The 17,468-nt window shown below is 38.9% G+C and overlaps 1 long non-coding RNA gene and 1 pseudogene across 1 annotated transcript; both read left to right on the forward strand.

Annotated features, from left to right (window-relative positions):
* The first annotated feature begins 3,736 nt into the window (after positions 1-3,736).
* LOC148731378 (sorting nexin-5-like) lies at positions 3,737-7,416 on the forward strand (annotated as a pseudogene).
* Positions 7,417-8,661: 1,245 nt separating this feature from the next.
* On the forward strand, positions 8,662-11,969 carry LOC148731379 (uncharacterized). The gene is made up of 2 exons (XR_016001843.1): positions 8,662-8,802; positions 9,168-11,969. It is a non-coding gene; the product is annotated as an uncharacterized LOC148731379 (long non-coding RNA).
* The last annotated feature ends 5,499 nt before the right edge of the window (positions 11,970-17,468 follow it).

The raw sequence follows: 17,468 nt of genomic DNA on the forward strand, positions 1-17,468 counted from the left end.
CACTTCAGAAGTGAACAAACCGTGACCTTTCAATTTTGATTTTTAAAGGGTCTTCAGGCGGGCTGGATTTTCACATGGGAAACTTTTCCACGTCCGTTACCGTAAAGAGACCATTACACCGCTGTTGACAAGAAGTTATGTGTTCTATCCAACTTTAATTTTCGCTCCTATTTAATGTTTCTCTGAAGATTTTAGTCATGGTCAAAATGTGTCTATATTTATACAAAGACCGACAACCTCGCTTCCATTTACAAAAAAAAACGCCATAGATGTTCATGTTCTTGGACTGACATCTGCGTAAGCTTAACTAGTACCCGTTATATTTTATCCTTTTAATTTATACCGTCCGCTGGTAACCTTCATCACGTTTATCTCGTTGAAAGACTTGATTATTTGAAAATGTATCCAAAGATATAATATAAAAAATGAGTTGTGCCGGCGAGAAATTTCCGGCAGCGCGTGGAAGGGTTAGAAGTAAAGAAAGTTCTAAAATGAAACAATAGAATGTAATATTATTAGAAAACTATTTCATGGTATTACTTAGGCCTTGTTTAGAAGCAGGTAGGGTAACCCTAGTGCTAGGGTTACCCTGGCAGGGGGGTTACCCTAATGTTCCCACATTTCTTCTTTTTTTCATCGACGTGTTTACAAGGCAGCTAGGGTTACCCTAGCACTAGGGTAACCCTAGCTGCCTTGTAAACGCTCTGGTGGAGATAAGTCGCCTACCTGGGACAACTTTTTACTTGTTTCCAGACTCTTTGAACATTGATAACAATGCGTGCGGTTACCAAGCATAGGTAAGTTGTCCCGGGTGGTAGGGTAACCCCACCTGTGAAATTTTGCTTGTAAACCCGGGCTATCTTTGAGCCGCCTGCTAGGGTAACCCTAGCACAAGGGTTACCCGCCTTGCTTGTAAACAGGGCCTAAGTAACTAAAGCACTCAGGAATAATGTAAACAATGCTTATTGGCGCCGTGCGGCAATTTGAGCCACGTAGAGACTGAATGGAATGACTGCCGAGTGACCTTTTAAATTCTGACCCCCACTGTGACCAGTCAAGTTTTTTGCTTTTAGGAAAAAAGAAATGCACTTGAAACTCAAGTTCAGCGAGAGTAAAATTCACAATTAAAACATAATTTTCGTTTTCAACCACTCATTATTTGCAAAGGAGAGGGTAAATATTGATATAAATTTAGTCTTTGTGTACATGTAGAATGCTGTACGAAGCGTAGGAAAAGCGTTTACTGACAGAGGTATATATAGTGTTTACATGAATGACTGACAATTACGTCAGAATCGGATAGAAGTACCCTCTGTAATCAAAGGACTGTCTTGGTTTTTTAAACATGGAATTCAGAATGTCGCGGTACGCGTAGTGGAATGTTGCCATCAATGATGAAAGATCAGTGGCGGATCCAGACCTGACGCTTACAGCTTTGAGACTGAAACTCTTACATCGACAGGATTGTATAACACTTTTTAACTGGCTGATTTTTTTTTTTAATGAATCCAAGTAAACGGTAAGCAGGCAAGGAATTATAACGTGCAACCACAAGTAGTGGGAGGGGGTGTGGGGGAGAAGTAATTTGCCTCAAAAGAGTCCAACAGTGACTTTCTGAACCAAAGTTTGGACCCCCCAATCAAAAATTCCTGGATCCGCCTCTGAGGATGTAGGTGAAATGAATAGCTTATCGAGGGGCATTGCTTGGTATTCACTCAGACGGTGTGCGCACTCCGATTATGTTGCATTGTAGTAGCGTTATTTTCAATGTGGTGGCGAAAGCGGAGACTTTGGTACGTAATTGTCGCGTATTCCATCGTTCTCAAGGAAAAACGCAAGCTCTGTACGTCTTTTTAGTATCTAATTTGTGACCGGTTTTCGAGAAGGTCAAATTTCCTGTAGGTCGTATTTTGAAGACTTTCAAAGATTTAGATGGCCACTTTGATCCTTTTTGATCATCTCTGACCAAGCGCTCTCCAACGTGTATCAGAAGGTCTCTGTCTTCTTACGATGCGTTTGCATGTCAAGGGTCAATTCTCTGTTAAGTAACCCGCGTTTTTGTTACACTAGGCCTTTTGCCCACGGGAAAGTGAGACCTTACCCACGGGAAGTCTGTGTTTTGTGTGTGACCTCTATTCCCACAGTGAAACTTCCCATGGGAAATCGCTAGGGATACATCAAAAAGAACAAAAGAATTACCCATGACGTTTCCCGAACCAAGTCGTAGGGTTTAGCAGTGGTTTATCTAACCACAAGAGTAGTTCAACGAGTCGGATGGAAGAAAATAGTAAACCCGGAAACCGCAGCACATGCTGGGTATTTTTGTGGTGTTGTGCTGAAATCGCGGCAAATATCCTAGCAAGTACCAAATTCAAGACACGAGGCATCAAACATGGCCAACTTTCGAGGTTTACATTAAGTATATTTTATTCGTCTTTGCTCTGAATACTCCAATAAAAACCATAAGTTTCGCGGTTTGCGATCTCCATGATTTATTATTTTCCCGCCAAACACTGCTAGGTCAAGAGTTCACCTCGGGTAATTATCCATTAAGTAACCGGTGGATTAAACCTGACCGGAAACCCAAACCCATCCCAATCCAAGGTTATTACCCACAGGGTTACCTCGGGTAGGAGGTGAGTGTAACCACAGCTATTATTTTTGTCTTTGATATTACTCCTCCCGCCATGGCGTCGGCTGAGAGTGTAACTGTTGCCATTTGTGTCGAGATTCTTTGGGCAAGACTGCAGTTTCGACTCTTTATGTATCACGTCGGTTGCCTGCTAAGAACAAATTCGTCACCAAGGAGCGATAGGAGTCGCGCAGACCCGTCAAAACTTTTTTTACTTTCGATGGGACGTAGAGTATTCGTGGGTCAAGAAATCACTCTCGTTCCTCTAATTTAAATGCCTGTTATTCAATACTCAAGATAGAGTACTTACCCCACAGTACTCGTCATCGGTTGTTTTACTTTTACTTAGGAGAGTAGATTTACGTTACGATTGAGTAATGGAAAGTTCCTAACAGTGGTAACGCTTTGTGACACTATGTAACGCAATATTCTACAAACGTATATTCACGCTATCTCGCAGCCATTAAAGATGGTTAAAGACGGGAGAGAAGCCGTAGAATTATCTAATTTACCTTCGACCTTGATAATAAATTTGTTACAATCTTTTTGTCCCTATTTAAGTAACGCTCGCGATCCTTTGACCTCAGTCGTTTACTGCCACATGTCTGCGGGAGTCGCACGAGCTCATGCGACGACGTGTGCTAAGTAAACGTGACAAACTCGATTGGAGTTAAGAAAATTAATGGTCCGAAAAAAGGTGGTCAATCTCTTTGGTTTCGTTTTCATTCAGTTTTTCTGGAGCCTATGTGATCTTACGCGAGAAACGTTTAAGATTATTCAGCAAGGGCGCTTTTGTATCTGGGTTGTCACGAATCTATCTCATGTCAATACCTTTTGTATGGTCACGTTGTGTTTGTGCACGCAAACCAGAACACAGGGTGCCCACACAAGCGGCGTGCCTGGTCGTTTGTTCGAAATATAAAGAAATGTATGGGAGAATATTGAGGAGTCGTAATATCGTAAACTTATATCAAGGAATGTCTATGATAAGGCTCAAAATAAATGTAAACCTACCTCACTTGCTGTGTATTATTGTCGTTTCTGTGGTCGTCCACTGAACCAGACCTGACCGGCTACTCTACATTGACACCTTACTGGGGAAACATGTTCCGTCCAATAGACGACCCTGACTATCCATGGCTTGGGTTGTGGACTACTCTTCCTATTATGAGAGTCTGGTATTGGTGTACAGATCAGGTAAGTCAAGAAGGTAGTTTAGAGATTTTGCCAATGACAAGTAGGCCCCTTACTTGTTTTGCCCATCTAACAAGGTTACCTCCACTCAAACCAATCAATTTAACTCATAACTGGTAACACCTGTCTCGGCCGGGTGTCAAGAGGTAATGAACTGAGTTTAGTATTTACTGTTAGTCAGTTTTAGCCTTTGAAATGGATAGCCTGTCAGCAGACCACTGAACAACCAAACAAATACTATGCTTCGCAACATCTTGGCAACATTGACATAGGGCTGCCATACTGGAGTTGTAAATTCTAGCCCAGGCCTTTGGCAGTCATAAATGGGGTTTTGTTCTTTTTTCTGAAATTGCCTATACATCATCCAAATCATGTCTGGTCCACTATTGCTTGCATTGGAAGTTGGCCCAAAGAGTTAAATATTAGAAAAATATGGAACAAAAAGATGTATTGAGTAAATATGAAAATACATAAAATATTAGTAATAATTTATGTATTTTCATATTTACTCAATACATCTGTTTGTTCCATATTTTTCTAATATTTAACTCTTTGGGCCAGCTTCCAATGCAAGCAATAGTGGACCAGACATGATTTGGATGATGTTTTTTTTCCAATATACAAATAAACACTGTTTTACCACAACGCCTATTCTACATTGTAGTTCTGGTCACTCCAACCATCTTGTAATAACTGACAATGAGAGGGAAAATGTTTCTATGAATGGTGAAATCAGCTCACAAGGCTCATCCTGCCAGAGCTTATATCCCATAATGCAGTACTAGCTTGAAAATTATGTGTAGATCTGTTGTGGAAGTGTTAAGCCTGATCTACAATGGAAATTGTCCCTACAGTATCACAACTGAATAGTGTATGAGGGTTAGGAGAATAAAGGAATTGAACATCTAAATCTAAATGTCTGATATGCAAAGGGCAATACAGCCAATCTTCAGCAGATATCCCACCCATCCCACCCCAGAGGAGGACATCCATCACACAGTAATCTCATGTGTGGGAAATTGACATCTCCTACCCCAACCCTGCAGGACGGGGCCTACAGTTTTAATATATATTCATCCTTATCCGAGGAGACTAGAATATCTATCCATTTTTTAATTTTATAGAAAGGTAGCAAATTTTCCTCACTTATGTTAAGACCATGATTATTGGTCCAGCCAGGGCTCGAACCCTCGACCTCCCGCACAACACAATCCGGTGCTCTAACCGATTGAGCTAGAAAAAAAGCTCTTGATTGTTGAACAAATTCTCTTAGTTAGTACTAGAGAAAATTTACAGTGAACAGTATTTAGAACATACAACTTACATTGGGTGGATGTTACCTAGGTTAGATGAAGTGCCAGTTTTTAATGTTTACTCTGATTACTTTTCCAGAAGCTTTGTGACTTTTTCAAGTCCACTAAATGGTGTCGAGGTAGGGAAGCCTTTTTCCGGGGGATCTCATACCCTTGATGGCAGTGTTCCTCAATTCCACTAGTTTAATCAGTTTTGTTTTGTTTTTGTCTTTGCGTGTGTCTCAGTGGTCATTTCTCCAGGAATCACTGGATGTTATGTCCACTAATGATGACAATTAACACTCTAGGTTTTACTCTAGAACTTTATTCCGGATACATGGATGCTGCCAAGGTTTGTGAAATGTTTTTAGAAAACTTGGGTATAATTTTTCAGGGGGGGGGGTGGGATTTGGTGGTGATGGGCAAGGGTGGGGAAGGTGATAAACATTTTTTCTTTGGGGACTGGGCTGGGATAAGAGCATGGTCATGTTGTGAACAAGTGGACTGGGCTCTACCTCTCTGTCTGAAGCACCTTCAGAAAACAGAACTGTTGTATTGTATTACCTCTGGAGTTAGAGTATTTTAGTTTTGTACTGCTCTGCTGTCTAGTTACAACGGGGAAAATTTGTAAACCAAGGCTGAACTGGTGGAACAGAGAGGTGAACTCACTTGAATAGTTTTTAATCACGAAGCTTTGTGGAATAATCTAATATGGAACCATCAATAGGGCTGAAATTTGGGACTTCGGGATGGCAAATGTAACACCCTAACTTTTGTAACTTGGTTATTCCATTTTTTACAGTCCCAAGATGAACATTTTAACTTTCTAACGCATTTATTTTGTCCACTTCCTATTCTGTAGGAGATGCTTTTCTGTCGTACTTGTAAACTGGTAGAGTTTGAGAATGCAACAAAAGCACTGGAAAAAGCCAAACCTAGGAACCAAGAAGCGGTAAGATTCAGACAAACTTGTGTTTTGCACGTGATATACATTCCTTTGGTAGTTTTCCCCTCATTCTGTTGCTCGTGATTTTTATTCTCCAAATATGCTTCGTAGAGTACAAATAACGCGCGAGACGAGTACAAATATCACACGATATTTGTACTCCAGAAATATCCGCGAAATTCGCCCGCAATGAAATAACAATGTGGCGTGTTGGATGATAAATCTCTTATTTAACGTTTTTTTGTGTGTTATTGCTGATTATTTTTACTCGTTGTTTGTATTTTGACTCGCCCTACGGGCTCGTCAAAACACGGTACAACTCGTAAAAATACTCAGCGATACTATACAACAAAACCTCCATTAAGATATATATACTTGCAATAGACATTTATCACTTGAAGGTCATGTTGAGGTTTTGAAGAATCATGTCGAATGCTAGAATGGAAGATTACCAAATTCTTTTTGTGCATTTTCCATTATCAGCTTCAAAAAGCCAAAGAAGAAGCAGAGGAAGCATGCAATTCAATTTCAGAAGCAGCCAAAAAAGAGGTAAATAATGTTACAAGGATCGGAATTGTCTAGAAAGTTCGCGAAGGTCAATGTCACGCAAAATGTTTTTTTTTAATAATTTTCTAGAACTGTTACTCATCAGTTTAAAAATAGAGTTTACTGTAATAGTTATAAATAGTTACTATTGTAATGGTTATAAATAGTTACTTTTGGAAACTTCTAGACTCTCTTCGGATGCTTATATAAGCAGCTCGCTCGTCAGGTTTTTGTTGTGATTTGGGACTTCGTTCCCTGTTTGTGATCTACAAGCGATATTGTGTGACAAGTGACAAGTGAAGGGATTTTCCCTTTCAGATGTGAAACTGACATTCTGCTGTCAAGCCCAGAGCTGTTTACCGTGGAGTGCGATACGTCGAAGGAAGTCTTCAGGAGATTTCGCCAAAGAGAAGGACAGTACTTTGCTTGTGGTCAGATAAGCGTAGATAAGTATATAGTTAATTTTAGTTGGATTGTTCCAAGAGTAGTCGCTAGCTCGTGTTAGGTTATCTTCCGTTGTTAACAGTTGAATAAATTGTGTTTCGTGGAAATAGCGAGGATATTATCTTTCTGCCGATAATCAGTTACCGTAACAATAACAATACCAGTAATAATGAGCAGTGTTTTTTATTTAACTGATCTTAATTTTTTTTTTTTTTTTAATGCAGATGATCCGTTACAACAGGCACAGGGTGTTGAGCCTGCAAGCAAGTCTTATCCAGTACGCTGAATCGCGGTTAAAGAATGGAAGAGATACGTACGCCATATTAGCCAAACTACTGAATGACATGAAAAGATCTGCGTAATTAAGAAGCATGAAGAAAATAGACGGCCCCATGAACTTAGGTGGCCAAAATTTATGGCTCACTTTCTGTATGACATTAGATTATTTCAATTTAATACTGATAAGAAAAAAATAATTCTTTAGAACGACACCAGGGTGTTACAGGCATTGGCCTGTTCCAGGCATTCAGTTGGTAAAATGGAGCGAAGATTGGAACTGAAAAGTGAAAAAGAGAGGGAGGCCTGGGTCGGATTCATTAAGCGACTGGACCCAAACCTCCCTCGCTTTTTCACTCCTCTGCTTTAAGAGCGCTGTTTACTATTATGCTTCCTTTTACAAGCTGATTGTCTGGAAAAGGTTATTCAGGCAGAAATTGGCCAGAAATGGTGACAAAAATGTGGCAATGACTAGGAAATTAATCAGCAAATATTTCATAGCGGGAATGAATTTCTCAACTTTGTTAAGGATGCCAGCCTTGAATCAAGGCTCAAGAAGATTTATTAAATACTTTTCACGGTGAATTTTTCACCTTTACGTTCTTTCGTGCAGATCAGATTAAAACCTTAAAGTAAATTTATTTCTCTACCTCCTCTTGTAAAAGGATGTTTTTATTGATTCTAAATGAATGATTTTCAGATGTGCAATGTTTTCTATGTACTCACGGACTGACCCCATTAAAAAAAAAAAAAAAATAGTTCTATTTCCAATCTTTTAAAAAGTGCCAACCAAAAATTGACTTCTTTTGTATTAGAAAGCCTAATAAAAGTTATTGGTTATAGCGGTGGAAATTTTCTGTTTAAATAACCTTTTAATTACCCGTAAGGAGTAGAAGAAAAGGTCTTTTGTTGACTTCCTCTGCGAAGATACCGGTTAACGTGACCTTTAATTCCGGTGAAAAACTGCGTTTTTCGTTTATGAATATTTGTTTTAACGTATAATGGGCCACTTATAATAATACTTCTCTTGCAGCTCTATCACGGGCACAGTGTTTCATCCCCTCCGACTCAACGAAAGTCACCACCCCTGAATATAGCGATGACTTAAAGGCAGTGTGAAGTCGATGGACCTTTTAACTTTCGCCAACGAGCAAAGCGCTCCTTCGAAAAAAAACACTGCTGTAATAGGTTGGCTTGTCTTTGAAGCCCAAAACAATGAAACTTCCTAAATAACCCTCCCACTTCTAACCCTATAACCTTACCCAACAAGTCAATCTTCTGCTGTTTTATTTCTGATGAGATCACGCGCAGATCAGGTGTAAAAATAGACACTGTGTCATCACGTATGTTTCGCAATAATCTTTTAGTGGCTTTCGGTTTGGTGCCCTGTTCACCTTCGAGAGGAGTCTTGCTTTTTTTCTGGAGAAATACATCGATACAAAGCTTCAATAGCCCGTGAAATCCTCAAAGAAGTAAGACTAAATCATTTGTAATCTAGATTGAGAAGCAACTAAGTGTCTGTACGTATACAACAAGACTATAGCTCAGTGTACGAGCCATTAAGGGTTTTGTCACAAATCCATGCTCGTGTGCGCGAAGTGTTATACTTAACGGCTCCATGAACGAATTTAGGCCTGCTTAATTTTAAACATTTACCAACAGCTAAGTCGATTTCATTTTGTAGAAAACAATTTGGGAATTTGTCCCTCATTCATTTCGCGAAGTATAGTCCGTTAACCGGACGGATGTACAACGATTCTTTATTTGGTGAATGAAAAACCTCATCGCTTATTTCGCTTTGTTTTTTCCTACGATGTAAATTGGATCGTTTCGATAGCAAGGAAACGGTCTGGAGTCTTTATTCTTCGTGCCAGCCCATCACGATCCAAAACAGCAGTGAAAAGGTGGTCACATCAGCAATAGTATTTAACAGCCTTACTGTGTTCCTCAAGGCACTGAAATAAGTCTCACTGGTAAGTACATTATGTCAGAGTGTAATTTCGTTGTTTCCGTAAAGGGCCAGGACTTGCCCATTATGAAATTTAAAGTAAACATCTACCTGTCTTCGGACAACAACAAGAGCTACATGTCTTTGCTCTCGAGATTGATCACGAACGAAGATGGTTAAGTTTCTTGCCAATAAGCACGTCAGGTATTTTTTGAAGATGGGAAGATTTTCGAATGTATGTTGTCTAAGCTAAAACCGTAGCAAGAAATTGACACAGACAACTCCGCAGTCGATTCAGATAGTCTCTGCTTCATTGTTTTCCAGACACGTTTCCCCCTAATTTTGTAACCCTATATACTTTCAGCTGGCTCTACATTTTGCAATAAGTAAAATGCTGAATGTTGTTGCTGAAGATTACCGGTGAACTGAACACTAAACTGTTCGTTCAAAAATTTTCCTTTCGGTCAAAGGCTTAGTTTAGTACTTTTTTCATTGTCTACTTCATGAATTGTTACAATGCCGTTCTGTAATGGGACTTTAATCAGAACATTCTAGAAGAGGACATTCGAATATGGTTGACCTCTGTTCAAGAACTTACTGACTCCTATTACTTGAAATATCACACCAAACACGAGAGCAGGCGGTAAATCATTCAACGTCTAGTATTCCCTTAATGTTGCCCTTTATGTGCTTTGCATTAATAGAACCGCCTCGAGAATTTCTTGAAATATTGCCTAAGGGACCGGGGAAGAACTGATGTGCTTTGCTCTACCACTTTTTCATTTTTTGACTTACCTCCTCCAACCTCCCCCATTCCGATGAAATAGTTCTATTTACACGTAACGGACCAGCGCATTTGCTGTTAAAAGACGCGTGTCATCGGATTATTATTTCAAGGCTTAAGGTCACAATAGGTAACACACTGGTTTCACTTTTGTGTTTCTGTTTACAAGTTGAAGGCTGGTTGCGGATGAGCAATTTTAAGTTTCTTGTCTTGTCTGGTTGGAATTTTGACGCCTAAACGAAATTCAGAACCGATTTTAGTAGTTGTTTCAGACAAGAGATATTTACATTCTCTAAAGAGGCTTCAATGTGGAGTCTTATCCTTGTTGCTGCTCTGAAAAGGACTTTGATCAACACATTCTCGAACAGAATTTAGATTTGCTCTATATTTTGACTCAACCCCCATTAAGTAGCTCTGCTTATAAACTCAACGGATCAGCGCAGAAATCGGAAGTCTGACGTTTGCGGCTTTAAAGATGCCATAAAAAAATGATGCAATGTCTAGAGATTATTTCTGAAGGTCACAGTATGTAACTAATCAGTTTCACTTTCATGTTCTTGTTTATTAGCTTCTAAACAGCTGCCCCTCCTCTCCCCTCCAAAATCCCGATACCTACCAGAGTTTTCTCAACTCTGGAAAGTAGGGGCCTGTACACAGGCTACTGTTTATCAACTGGACGGAATTATGACGATTAATTCTTTATTTGCTGAATGAAAACCCTCATCTAGTACGAAAAGACTTTAGTTCTTTATGGTCGTTAAATACAGTCAATTTAGTCAGTTTTATCGCTTAGGCCCAGTTCAAACGTCGAATTTCACATGTGCCGAACTTAACTCCTATTTTAGTCAACTAAAATAGTTAAATACGGCATTTGATTCAAAGTTCGTTCAATTTGATTCAAGTCGTTCAAAGGCAAGACACGCCAAATCAGTTTAAGTGAGCTCTTGGATGATGGCTGCACGCGCTGTAGCCTCTGCTCCTCTTGAATTTTATATATTTTTATTACAAATCCCGTAACTAATTAACTATAGATGTTCTCCTAGTTTTAATATCGATACTACTGTAAATAGCTCCTAGTCTTTTTTCTTTTTTAGTGTCCCCAAATTAGTAAGGGATTTTTCCCTTGCTAGACGGCTCGTGACACTTTTAATAAACTTTTACTACTACTATTACTACTACGTCGAATTTAACTCAGTCGAATTCAACTCTGTTCGCTGTCGATATTCCCAGGCGCACTACGTATTTGCTAGACGAAGACGTCTTTTGAGCGTTTGCTTAATTGCTTCACTGATGCTCTTGTTTTGATGTTTGTTTTGCTTCTTTATCTTGGCTTTTCGTCATGATACTTTCACATGATTCACGTTCCATCATTTCACTGAAACACGACCCACAATATGCCACAGAGTTTCCTACTTTCCACCCAGGAGTGCCCTCTTCGTTTTCAAAAACCGCACACCTCATACAAAAGTAATTACCGCACGTCAAACAACTGTATTTTGTCTTTTCAAAGCAAGAATTACAAATTCCTATGTCTCCGACCATTTTTCTGTGCTGTTTTGGCTTTTTCGCGCATGGCATTCATAGAATTCCTGGCGATTTGTGGGTAATAAATGAATTATAATAATTTCCTGTAATTTCCATAAAATCTTCTACAATACAAAATGTTAACAGCGTAAAAAAAAGATCCAAAAGAACTCACTTTCAGGTCACATCTACTCCTTTTTTTTCCCTGTAATTCATGCATTAAGTTCGGCATATGTGAGCACAAGTAGCCCAGACAAGGGACGAGTCTTTGTTTATTCGAAATATAAGGGAATGTATGGGAGAATATTGAAGAGTCTTATTATCGTAAACTTATATCATGAAATGTCTGAGTTAAAGCTCAAAATAAATGTCAACCTACCTCACTTGCTGTGTATTGTCGTTTCCGTGGCTCTAAATGGCGAAGTTGAGCGATTTGGTGGGTTTTGCGTCGACTGTTACTATAAGTTATAAGAAGGTGACAAGGGTGGAAAGCTCATACGTTATAAGAAGGAGACAAACTCCTGGATTCGCTCCTGAAGATTACTTTGTTTCAGTTGCACCTAGGGTTAGTAAAAACTACAACTCCTTTCGAACGAGTTTAAAATTAGTTCAAACTAGGCCAGGTAACTTTCCATCCTTAGATGGATGCGACATTCGCTTTAAAAGATTTCAGGACTGTTTGGAGGAGAAGAAAGATCGGCCAGCTCGGGCAACAACGTGAAGTTTCACCACGCTTTCTTGTCCACCCTTGAAATATTGTTTTCTGAAAATGTTAGTGATGCTATTTCAGGGATACGCCTCACGATTTTATGACAACATTTGGTGACTGTATCAACTTATCGAATGAACTCGAATGGCTATTTGGAAAATAATTTAAATACAAGCTTGTATAGACTAGTAAAACTATAGTTTCCTTGCCACTAATAATCAAAGTCCTGTCACCGTTGTGATTTCAAATTTTGCAACTACTTACGATCCGCCTCAACTGTAATCCTTAACTGATCACAAGCGTATTGGTTTCAAGTCTCATCAAGTTAACGAAGAAAACTGCAGCAAAAATTATTTCAATCATACGTGACTCGCTCGGGCTTTTAGTGCAGGTTCCCTCGCGACACTGTTCATATTTTTCATTCGCACTGATATCAAGCCAGTCTAATCAGCGGTTATCGTGTCAGTTTTGCGCTTTGTTATTATCCATGTATGCAGACTACGAAAAGAACGTTCATATTGTCCTTGCGTCGATTTTCTTTCGTACTTATTCTCTTTCTGATTGCCTTCCGCACGCATTTTTTGTTTCAGTGTTTCTATTTGTGTATGTTGGACAAACCACTGGCATCGATTTCATGTGAATCACATTTGGAGGTAACTATCACTTAATGATAATTATTATAACAAATTTATCATTTTACTTATGTAGCGCATTACGGAGCAGTGTACAATATTCTTTAGGAATGGTATAGAAGTAAATAATACATAGGGAATTGTAATTTAATGTGAACAGAGAGGGAGTGGGGGTTGGGTAAGCTCAATCTTACCCCCCCCCCCTCCGTCTCTCTTCTTTTACGCTAAGTAAGGTTATCGTACCCAAATTAAAGAAGAATTTTCCAGACTTTTGTAGAGCGAAAGAACTTCGAAAAATAATTAAGGTTAACGTGTCGAGGCACATCCTAGTGTTGTTTGCTGCGGAGAGATAATGGACAAAGAGTCAAACCAAAGCAAATTCAATAGTTGTCAGTAAAACAATTGATATTAAACATGCAGAGTGCAGCTATTTAGGGAGGTAGATAATGTGTTTTGCCTGAAGGCCAAAGAAGTTTTCGCTTTCGAGTCCGTAGAGTGTTTTGTTGACTGCAGAAGGCAGCCTATATTCCATATCGCAGATGATAAAGCACCACCAAAACGTTTCCAAAACTTGGCAGCAGCAAGTATCTTAATTTCATTTGCATGCAAGTTATGAGTAGCAGATATAACTCTTTTCAAACGAAAACTACTTCCTAGAATTGCTATATTGGAAGAGAAGGAGCTTCATGAGACCGTAACAAGATCAAATTTAACCGTGATTTCTTCCATCTTCCTTAACACAAATTCCCCTAAATCAATGAAAATGTTATTGATGTTATTTTGATATGCTTTGTAATTTTCTAATCTAATGGTCTGAGTTTATCAACCCAACGAAAAAACTCCTATGTTTGGTTGTGCACCGAATACCGATCTCCAATACTTCAAAGCAGGTTCCTTGTCATTTCAAATTGAATTCTTAGCTCAAGCTAGAGAGGGTCTTTACCAGGTCTATTTTCGGTTTAAGTCATCCTTTCATTCAAGTTGACTATTTTTCAACGATCAAAGTTTGTTTGGGTGAGGGCAAAGAAACGTAACCAAGAAAATATAAACTATTTTCTCTTAACTGACGTAACCCCAAAACCTGTCTTTCTTACTTCAGCAAAACAAAAGCTGTTCAAATAGCCCATTGATATGGCGTCATAATTACTCGATCATCGCTTTATAAGTATTAAGCGGCCTTCCAATTAAATCTTTCGAAGTCTTTTGTCCCTGTCTTGCTTAGAGACATGATCAATCTGCATTGCGACGAAGCCAGGTTAGCTTTCGCATGCGAGTTCCTCGAGTGTTTTGTTGACTACAGAAAGCAGCCTATATTCTTTATCGCTGATAAAGTATTATTACCTCACGGTAAGTTTCTAGAGCTTTGACAACGTGAAGCAAACTTTAATTCACTTACCTGAAAGTTATGCGTAGAAGATACAACTCGTTTCAAACGAAAAAGAAACTAGCGAACATTGTAGAATACTTATCTTGATACGAAGTACGCTGCAGGAGAAGGAGCGTAATACAGAAAACTAGTATAGCAAAAAGATAAAATTGCACTGTGACTTCTGCTATCGTCGCTTTAAGTTAGAAAAGAGATGTTTGTGACCTTACGTTCTTTTGATACTCTAACTGATATGATCCATTTTCAAATATGCTGACCGTATCAAGTGAACGAAAGACGGAAGTGTTTAGTTAAATTGACAGCAGTTATGAAAAACGGAAGGGTAAAAAAGCAGCGGATTACAGCTGCCTTAACTTCATTAAAGCTCCAGAAATTTTGCTGGGAGAATCATCCATTTTTTTAAGGACTAGAGGTGGAAGAGATAAGAGGACCTCAGGAGATAAAATTTTGTTTAGTGCCACAGCATACCAGCACTGTAGCGCCACAGCATACCAGCACTGTAGTGCCATACTATACCAGCACTGTAGTGCCACAGTATAACAGCACTGTAGTGCCACAGTATAACAGCACTGTAGTGCCACAGTGTACCAGCACTGCGGTGCCACAGTATACAAGCACTGCGGTACAACGGTATAACAGCACTGCAGTGCCACAGTATACCAGCACTGTAATGTTAGTTCCAGAACTCAGTGAGATAAGCCAGCTGCGAAAAAACTGCCGAAGCCTTTTAAGCTTTTGAGATCTAATGTCCGTGAGATGAAGAAGAAACGTAATAATTAGCGAACAAAACAAGTGCTTTTCGTGAAGTGTCTTCTTAAATTTGTTCCAAATGTCAAAATTGCATAGAAGAACGCTTATTATGTCAAATGTCCTTCTTGGCTCAGGCTGGGAAGAATTCTGTTTCTCTACCAATTTTTAACACAGACCCCGTTTAGTCATTTTCACTTATCTTTCATAACAGATGACTTGCCGCGAAAGTAAGCCTTGACTGATAACAGTTACATAAGCTGTGAACAGAAAGTAAATATATTTGCAAATTCTTGCAAACGGAATCTCAAGAAACAGAAACCCAGAGCAAATCTGTGGCAGCACTAGATGCAGAAGGCTTCCTTCCGCTGTTAGCAGCCGTCTAGATTGTCGAACAGCATGAGAATTTCTAATATTCATTAACTAATCAGATCAAAGTCGTTCAAATCTCTGTGTTACTTTGCGGTAAGAAGTGATGGACCAGAAATCATATCCAACTATTCTTAATACTTATCAAACAAAAGAAAAATAGATTACATGTTGCCATGTATCTGTTCAATAATAGATGACAAAAGTGTCACGTGAGGCACAGCAGAGTGTGTCACTGATGTTCTTACTATTTTGACGTCTTCTGGGATCTATTACTAAACAGAACCACGGCATCATGGATGATCTATTATTCAATTTATTATTACTTATATAGCGCAAAATACATGTGGATATGATCTAATGCGCTAGAATTCTGATTTTTTTATATGATAAATGCGTCTGTCCTCCAATCGATCATAGGTAAGAACCAATCACAATGCCAGCGTTATTTAGCCTATGATGCATAAAACACTGGATATGCCGCTGTGCGCAGCTTTAAATGCATGTGATTCTTAACTATTCAAACTTTGATTGCAGACAGTTTAAGTACTCCAAAGGTTTCTCAAACTTCCAGAACGGTATGTATTGTCTAAGTTACTGATTCAAGTGAGTTCCAGACAACTTTTTTCTCTGAATTTGCTTTTGTTATCGATCTATAGCTTCAGAGTGATAATTTCCATTCGTGGAGAAACCTCCGTTCACAAGTCGATGTAAATTAAAGTTAACCTTCACGTGTGGTGTGTATCATTTTATACAGTACGCTGGGAATTTATTTCGGCTCAGGTTGGCAAAGTTCTCAAGTATTTATCTAAGAGTGATGGCTGGTTTTCACTTTACGCTATCATACTTGAATGAAGTGAGAAGTGATTCTTTATTGATCACTAGAAAGCAAGCTGAGAGAATGGAATTCAATGTTAAGAGACCTTATTAAGTAAGATTATCATAACTAATTACCTCGGACGCAAAAAAGATAAACTAAGAAGACGGAAAAAAATTTGTATAGCTTAAAAATTATTGACTTTGACCATCAGTTCTCAGATGAATTTTGTTCCCTGGCCAAATGATTAAAAAAGCAGGTGACTTCTATCGAGCCATGATTCGTATTTATTCAAATGTGCCTCGCAAAAATAACTATGCTGGGAACAAATGAGAAATGAAATAAACAAAAACATTAAATAACAGGAGAGCGAGGAGACTTAGACCGTATTCCTGATGCTTTAGACTTTCTCTTTCTTATAGGAAAATTCATTACCTGACGAGGGATTCGTGCGATATCAGTTTTTGCAGGAAAATTAAGGCGGAATTGACGAGTTAGGTGATCGATTTTCCTTAAGTCGCATATTTGAACAAAAATTAGTAAAATCAGAGTTAACTTCGTTTGCTTCTTCGGATGAGAAAAAAAAAATAAATGCTGATAGTTTCTAAAGAAACTGTTTGGGGCTGCGTCGGTGGGGGTAACGAAATAATTTGAATATATCAACAAAGTTGAAATGGTAAATTGGCGAGCGTTAGCCCTTCGCTCCGACGAAGGACTAACGCTCGAAACGTCAGCTTTTATAATCGTAAAGGTGGCCAATTTACCATTTCAGCTCTGTTGATATATTCAAATTAAATTGAGAAAAAAAATGATGTGAAGTCGTTAAAAAGTAACCTTGACTCTTCGCTGCTCAATTTTCCTTCATATCCCTAGTCCTGGCGTCAATTTAGCCCCACCCTGTGAATAAAGGAAATAAAATTCCTTGTCTCTGACCCACCCCTTTCCTAAAAAAACATGTCTAAGCACGAATCGCTACATCTTGACACATATACTATTTGCAAAGACAAACCTGATGCCTATTAATAAAACTTTGGTTTTGCGCAGGTTCAAACAAGAAATGGCCGCTGCATTTGAATACACGGAAGAGCAGCTAAACTACTTCAGGATTTGTTACGTTGTCACTGATATTATAACAGAGGGTCTGCGAACAATCTTTAAACAAGAATGGGACAGTCGCCACAAGACAAGACTAGGAGAATGGAAAGATGAACCTAAAAGTGG

This window comes from Stylophora pistillata, chromosome 5 (genome assembly GCF_964205215.1).
Source record: "Stylophora pistillata chromosome 5, jaStyPist1.2, whole genome shotgun sequence".
In the NCBI taxonomy this organism is placed as follows: Eukaryota; Metazoa; Cnidaria; class Anthozoa; order Scleractinia; family Pocilloporidae; genus Stylophora; species Stylophora pistillata.